Below are 8354 nucleotides of genomic sequence, written 5' to 3'. Positions count from 1 at the left end.
GGCGACTGTGCCCGCGCACAGCATATCCCCATCCTTCCACGTGCGCCTTTACGCACAGCACACCTCCACCTTTACGCGTGCACCTTTACGCAAAGCACATCTCCGTCCTTCCACGTGCGCCTTTACGAACAGCACATCTCCGTCCTTCCACGTGCGCCTTTACGAACAGCACATCTTCGTCCTTCCACGTGCGCACCCGCGGGGCGGGGAGGGAGAAAAAAGTAGAACAGACTAGAGTAATCATAAAAAAAGAGAGCGCCTCTTTTTAAAAAGTCAGGAGGGAAAAAGAGTCACGAAGGTGCGTCGTCATTCATGACTGTTGTCACGGTAGATTAGATTAGATTAGATTAGATTAGATTAGATTAGATTAGATTAGATTAGATTAGATTAGATTAGATTAGATCGCTTTGGGTGGCGATGAATTGGAGACACGCAGATTGTTAACAAGGCTGACGGCCCGGGAACGAGAATAAGAGTGACCGCAGCTTTTGTCATGTGTGATACGGTGAAAACCGGCCGCTCAGCTGATCTCTCCCGCCGAAGTGGTGCTCCGCCTCCAACTCTTCAACAGGAACCGGAGCATTCCGGTTTACTTTCACCCCTGGTGACATGTTTGATCCAGCTGGATTTCAGGTCTGCAGACAGGTGGGGGCGTGTCTGTCGACTCTGCTGCTTGTCTCTCATTACAGCGGCAGGCGGGACATTTGTGGAGAAATGCTGAGTTTCCGCGATTCTTTGACAATGGTAGTTGTTGTTGTAAACTCGTGTAAGACCCCATAAGATAATCAAATAATAATCTGTTTCCTACATCTGGGATTTGTAATAGCAGACAGCTTCAATTCGCTCTACCTCTCCACGCTCTACCTCTCCACGCAGGGGCTCTGCTCAGCATTGCAGCTGTCAGATCAAATTTCATCTTCCCCCTTTTATTAAATTAAAAGATTAATTTCAATTGATCAGTAGGGAAATGACGTCCGACTTATAACAGCAGCATTAAAAAGACTTTATAAAAAATGTAATAAATAAATATAACTTCCAACAAGTGGGAGGAAACTGCATTCAGGTGCCGCAGCCCTCGTGACCACAGGTTAGAGATAGAATATTTTTTTTTGGGGCCCACTAGGGGGTGCTCGAAGAACAAGATTGGGCCGTAGCCCCATGGTTAAGAATAACTGGCTTAAAGCTTAGCCCTGATTGGCCGGTTTAAAGCCGGCTCCTGATTGGCCGGTTTAAAGCTGGCTCCTGATTGGCCGGTTTAAAGCTGGCTCCTGATTGGCCGGTTTAAAGCTGGTTCCTGATTGGTCGGTTTAAGTGATTTAATTCTCTTTTTTCACAATGCATTGCGTTTGAACAATTTTGTGAAAGAAACATATTTAAATGTAATTTTTAATAAACCATCCACATGTTCATCATCAGATCACAGTGGAGTCATAAATAATGTTGGTATATACTAGATTTTCACTTTGCGAAATTGATGACGTCATATCCAGCATTTAGACAAACAAAAGACAAGTAGTGAGCGTGTTGTCCAAATTGCTTTTAAAATCCAGGGCACTATATAGTTTTTTTAGTAGTTAGGGATTAGGGTAGGAAATTTGGACATAGCCCCGCTCTGCCTAATATCTTATTGCTGTCTCGCTTCCATAAACGAGCACAACGCACATGCACATGTATGAGATACGTTTGATTTTTTTTGGAGGGGACATTCAATTTGTTCACAGTCACCTGAGCATTAAAGGGGCCATACCATGATGGTCTTAAGTCTTTCAAAGTAAACTATATCCATATATATGATCATTTATTACATTTGGAACACTAAAAACAAATTATTTATGAAGTGTTAGTTATTTTTTCTTGAGTTTTTTTCCTTCCCCGAAGTAAAACGACTCTATTCCTGAGGCTCTGCCTGCCACTGCATGTAGATTTCGCCCATTTCATGACGTCATCCTTGAACAGGAGTGTCTAACTCAATCACACAAGGGGCCAAAATCCAAATCACACCTTAGGTCACAGGCCGAACAGGATAAACATTAATTGAACACTGTGAAACTAAAATTCTAAAACTTTAAAACCGTAACTTTTCAACATAATTATGAACTATATATATAGCATTACCTGTGATAATGCTAGTGTGAATGCTGTTAGCTGAATTTGGCCACTAAAGATAGTGCTGATAGCTGAAAATCCTAAAATTGATTGCTAAAAACGCTGAAGCTGATAGCTGAAAATGCTGACACTGATAGCCACTCAAATATTAGCTAAATGCCAAATTAGCCTAAAAAAAAAAAAGAAACTTAGGTTAGCCAAAACAGCTAGCATATTGACCTTATTCTTGGGGCCTCTCATGTAAAAGGGATTATGGGTGCAACTTCCGGCATAGCAACCGGAAGTTACACGGCGCTATTTATTTCCACTGAAAGTTGGCGGTTTTGTTAGCTTTAGCGCTGCATACAAACTTTAAAAGCGTGTTTTACTTAATCCCTCAAAGTTTTCAAAAATGTCTTTGCACAGTTCAAGCGCATGTTTTGCAGCTCGTGGTTGTACTAACAACCAAACTAAATTAACTTTGTGGAGCGTTTTGTGGGACATGGGGCGCTGACGAAGAGGGAGTGCAGCTGCCCTCCTCGGTACAGATTTTACCGTCTACCGGGCGAGGATGAAGTCAGAAGGATGTGGCTCAAAATGTTAAATCTTTCATTTTGTGGATAAAGTACACACGGAGGAAAATCTGTATCCAACATTATGGTCGGGTTACTCCAGAACACCAGAGAAGAAGAGATGCCGGGTACTGCAGAGACCTGACAGCAGCGCGGTTAGTTAGCTTCATATTCGACAATTGTCACACATTCAGCAATGACCGACGATATTTCTCAAACGCCTTTGCTAAATAAAAAAACACCCAAAATGTTTTACTGACAGATGATAAAACAATCAATGTTTCACATGACTCGTTTTCATTATTCACGATCCACGTAACGAGCAGACCACCGCAAACGCCGCTGCAATGTGAGCGGAGCCGGAGCGCTTTGCCCGAGCTGCTGCTGAAAGTAATGTGGAATGTTGATTGTTTTATTATCGCTCAGGAAAAACATTTTTTTTTTGTTTGTTTGTTTTTTAAGAAAGGCAATTAAGAAATATTGCCGTTCATTACTGAATGTGTGACAAATGTCGAATATGAAACTAGCTTAACCGCGCTGCTGACAGCAGTGTCACAAGAGCAGAAAAGATATTCCGTGTGTAATTGCTGCATCTCCTGGAATCAGCTATTCAAAAATTACCTGTTTAAACCTCAGCTGACTTTGTCAAAACATGAAATGGGCAAAAGCTTCACCGCGATGCATCCCTCATCGCAGCATGTAAACACAAGCACGTGAAGAGATAACGTTACAATTGATCAGCAGTGTGTGCTAACTCTGGCAGAAATAGGCAGAAATAAAGAATTTCGATGTGAACTTTTAAGATTGTTCATAGCTTCGCCACCTGCCGCAGCTGAATTGAGAAAGTAGCTAAAAACAGTAGCTAAAAATGCTACTAAATGTTATGTTTTTTATGCCTCTTTTAAGACATGACAGTTGGTTTTTCCACATTTATATGTAGTTATAGATCCAAAACAAAAGGTATTGCGCTGTCGGCTCTACAGTTGTAATGTAAATACATGCGAGTTCCGGCGTCTACCGGAAGTTTCACCCATAATTCACGCAAAGGCTAATGGGGGCAAGGAGTAAGGTCAATAGCTGAATAAATAGCTAAACTTCCAAATATCCCCCTAAAAAACAGTAACCAGCCTAAATTAGTAAAAACAGCTAGTGTGTAAATATTAGCCTAACTTCAATACAGCCTAAAAACATTTAAGAAGCCCTAAATTAGCTAAAACAGCAAACATGTAGCCGAAATATTAGCTTAACTTCAAAATAGCCTAAAAAATCTTAGTAAATGCCAAAATAGTCCAAAAAGCTAGAAGAATGCCAATTTGTAAAACGTTAAAACCATAACTTTTTAACATAATTATGAATAACAAAAGGCAGGACTATTATTACAGAATAAATCAACTTAAACATTAAACAACTTTGAATATTTTACACTCCATAAAAATATATTTTATATTTATTTATTTTTAAGTTAGAAGTTACTGCAAGAAAACATGGGGCCATTAATAATAAAATAAAATGATCTGGAGGGCCGGATAGAATTACCTGGCGAGCTGGATTCGGCCCCCGGGCCTTGACTTTGACACGTGTTTTAGAGACTCTTTCAGTCGTTATGATTTAAACCTGAGTTTGGTGTGATGAGAGACGCATCCACAATCCTGTGACGTCCCTGACAGAGAACTGGGTCGGTGATCCGACAGCCTCCTGGTTCACAGAAGCTTCAGCGATTCTGTGTGGTTTTAGTGTAAATGAAGGAACTCAAAAATGGAGCTTGAATTAAAGCGCGCGGCTCTCACACTGACCTCTCGAGTGTCTAATTTGAGGCAGTTGTGGGTCTGGAGGCTGCAGTTCGAGGCGTTGCCGTTAAACGATGTAATTATGGTCTGTAAAAGGTGAAGCTGCAGAGGCTGACAGCTGATCTCTCAGCGCTGACACAAAAGTGCTGCTAATGAGAGCTACAGCGGGTGATTTGTTCTCCCCTGTTCTGCAGCACACAAACAGACGGACGCTGCGGGCACACACACACGGGAGGAAAACACGGACGAGCACAAAGGTCAGAGCGGAGCAGAACTCTCTGGAGGTGGACAGGAAGTCAACAGAAAACAGTGAAATATATCAGAGCTGTCGACTCCATGCCATCCTCTGAGGAGGCAGATCTGCTCTCACAACAAGCAAATTATTCCTCTGTTTACAAATGTTTGCTGACATTTACACATGTTTACAAACATTTACTGATCTCTACGATTACTAATGCTCATATAGATATTTACTGATAGTTAGATGTTTACTATAATATTTATGTACTGTATTTTCTGCACTGTAGGGCACACCGGATTAAGGCACACAGTCAAGGAATGGTCTACTTACAAACGTATGTCATACGTACATAACTAAGGCGAATTAAGCGAGACAAAAGAGTCAGAGATAATCTGTCAGTCTGACATTTTAACTGCATTAACTAGAACTTGTTAGTAACACAGTACACGTTAACCACACATATTCACAACACCTGCAACACGTAACTGTTTGGAACACGTAAAAAAAGCTAAATGACCCTTACGCCGGATTCACACCGGACGCAGAAGTGCAGCGAAGCAGAGTGTGCGTGGTATCTGCTTCACCTCCTGTTCAGACGCGTATTTTTTCGGATGATTGACAGGCGCTTCTGCTCAGTTGTGGTAAAATTAGTTTGACATCGTCCATCTTGACTTGTCACCAGCTGCTCTCTGCCTCTCTCTTGTTGATTGTGTTTTTAGACACACTACCACCTTCGCTCCACTACATTGATCTGCATTTTTTCAGTCACGTGACTTTTCCGGTTTGTCACAAAAATTTCCAGGAGGGGAGCGCAGATGAAGAGCACGCCAGCCTGTCCGCTACACACACTCACACACACATATGTACAGGCGTGCACTCACTCACAGCGAGCCTGCATGGAGAAATGGCATCAGCTGACTCAGAAGCGGCTCAGAAATGTCCTGATAATCCCGAAGGATAATTATCATCCGGAGCAGATGGTTATTATGGATAAAATCTGAGAATTCTGGATAGAGATGCCCTCTCACACTTAACTGATGAAGGAGGAAGCACAAAGAGACAGAGTGACAGTCCTCATGAAAACCTCACAGTCTATTGTTTTGGATTAGAAAAAACTATATTGAGCAATACTCCAATGTTCTTTAATAAATGTTTACAAAGTATGATCAAAAATGTTTTCAAGGAGTATGGATCTTGGTTGCTGGGGGTGAGGGTGAGACAGGGGTTATCCGTATTTTCCGGAGGTCTCTGATCCCTAACCCCCTAAAGGGGGAATACTATATTTTTGTCTCTACAGTCTGCTTAGATACAAAAATTTGATCGCATTTGTTAACATCGATATTTTATTATGAAAAGTTGGTTAAATCGTGAAAACTAACCAGATTTTCTCATGTATCTTGATGTAACTTCCTGCCAGAATTGACGCAGATTGCTCGCGCACAAATAGACCAGACGCTGCAACGCTGACCACACTAGTGAACACAATGGACAATCAGATCCACCAGATGTGGAAGCACACGTGCTAATTTGAAAACACAGTTCTCAGGTATGCTATAAAAGGCAGTGGGTGAGTTCAAACAAAATAAAAGAAGCTGGAAGAAGAAAGAGTATGAGAGGAGCTTAAAGAAGAGGTGAAGGAGATACAGAACGAGGAGAATGAGGGAGAGGTGGAGGTGAAGAAGTAGAAAAAATGACTTGAATAGTTGATAGAACCTGAACAAAGAAGATGAGGAAAAGTTTTGACCCCAGAAATCTGTGCAACACTGATTGACCACATAAACAACCATGGCCTCACCCTGATGGAGGCCGGACAAAAAGTTCAACACGAAGACAAGTGTCTTATATATATTATATGTATTATTTTTACATAGGATTATGGGGCGAGAACACCAAGGTGAAAGAGGCTCTACTGTATGTTCACTCACGGACAATATGGTTTTGACTGATAACTCTATTAGGCTCTTAGAAATCCAATGATGACCATATTTTCAATAACATCCGACAAGTCTCTCTGATGTTAGGTCAAACCCTCAGGAAATATCAAATAAGCATGAGGTTGTATCTGGTATCTTTGACAGAAATTCAGAGTGAAACGTCTGTGCAAAGCATCTGTGGGGGCATGTACTGTTTGTCTTACTATGGTTTGGTATCGTGTCCTGCTCATAATGGAATGAGCAGGACAATGGAATAATGGAATAGATATTGAACGGCATGTCGTCTTTTACTTTTTACTGAATATGACAATTATACTCAACTCAACTGTGTTTCAGAGTCTTAAAAATGGATGCTGCCGAAATTAAACAAAAATCTGCGCCAGCAAGGCCAGGTGGCGCTATAAGGTTTAAAAGTGGGCAGAAAATGTGTCCCTGAATGGGTTTGTCCACAGTTTCTGTGGTGGCCCCACCTGTTTGCCCACATTGGCTTAAGAGGGGACTCAATGGGTTGACGCGCCACGCTAGCCAGCCTCCCGGTGGACGGCAAAGCATGCTTCCGTGATAGCTCCCCACAGCAGAGCTCGTTAGCATGCTACGCTGTCCACCGGGAGGCTGGCTAGTTTAGCTCACTACAGCGGAGCTTGTTAGTATGCTAGTTCATGCTAGCGAGCCAACCCACTGATTCCCCACTCAAGCCAATGTGGGCAAACACAGATGGCACCACCACAGAAACTGTGGACAAACCCAATCGGGGCCCAAATTTCCTGCCCACTTTTAAACCTTATGGCGCCACCTGGCCTTGCTGGTGCAGATTTTTGTTTAATTTCGGCAGCATCCATTTGTAAGACTCTGAAACACAGTTGTGGCTGGGATATATATGCATTCAAAAACAACAAGTAGAGGAAACAATGGAATTGGACAAAGGGCAGTCACCAATGTGCCAGGGCAGAGGGGGGGTAACATCACCCTTTGGGCTGCTGCAGCACCATGTAATCCCTAAAATGCAAATGTCATAATTTCCTCTCTTGACAGATTGCATGAGATCATCACTGCATTAAACCAAGTGGGCCAGTCGTGGTACTTTGTTGTTTAGTACTTGATCTCATTCCATTAGGCGGCTCTGGTCCAGAACTGGTTTCATTTGCAGTCTGCATTCTCAGTCTTATACCGTCTCCCATACTTCTTTTCCTGATTCCATAGAGTTTTTTTTTTTTTTAGCAGTGAAAGGAATACGACCTGCAGACCTATGAGCGTTTGCCCTTCATTTATGGAGCAGGTCTGTGACGGTGTCCAAGCAGCTTCTGTCCAGGCGTGGACATGTAATTTGAGGCTATTCTTCAACGGTGCTTTGGCAGTAGAGACAAAACCTGTGATGTGGATGAAATCCTATAACCTGATCCAACCAGTTGGAGAAAATGATACGGTAAGTTACAATGTTGTTGTTGTTGCTTTTACAGTACCTTTTCTTCAGAGTTGAAGTATATGTACTTCACGCAGTCATTAGTTTTTTATTGATGCCATTGTTATTCATTTCTGGAACTTATTATAAAATATTCTGTAAGTATTGAAACAAACAGTAAAATAATCCATTCTTTAGACTCAGTGTTGTGCAGTTCTTGGTGGTTGTGTAGGTCTGTTTGTGTACATTCTCACTATATCTCCAAGTATACATACAATTGTGTGAGTCTGTTACTTTTTATTTTTCATTTAAATTATTCCTTACTCAAACATATTT

Source organism: Oryzias melastigma, linkage group LG9, assembly GCF_002922805.2.
Source record: "Oryzias melastigma strain HK-1 linkage group LG9, ASM292280v2, whole genome shotgun sequence".
NCBI classification, from domain to species: Eukaryota; Metazoa; Chordata; class Actinopteri; order Beloniformes; family Adrianichthyidae; genus Oryzias; species Oryzias melastigma.
The sequence above is the reverse complement of the archived record's forward strand: the minus strand, read 5'-3'. Positions refer to the sequence as shown.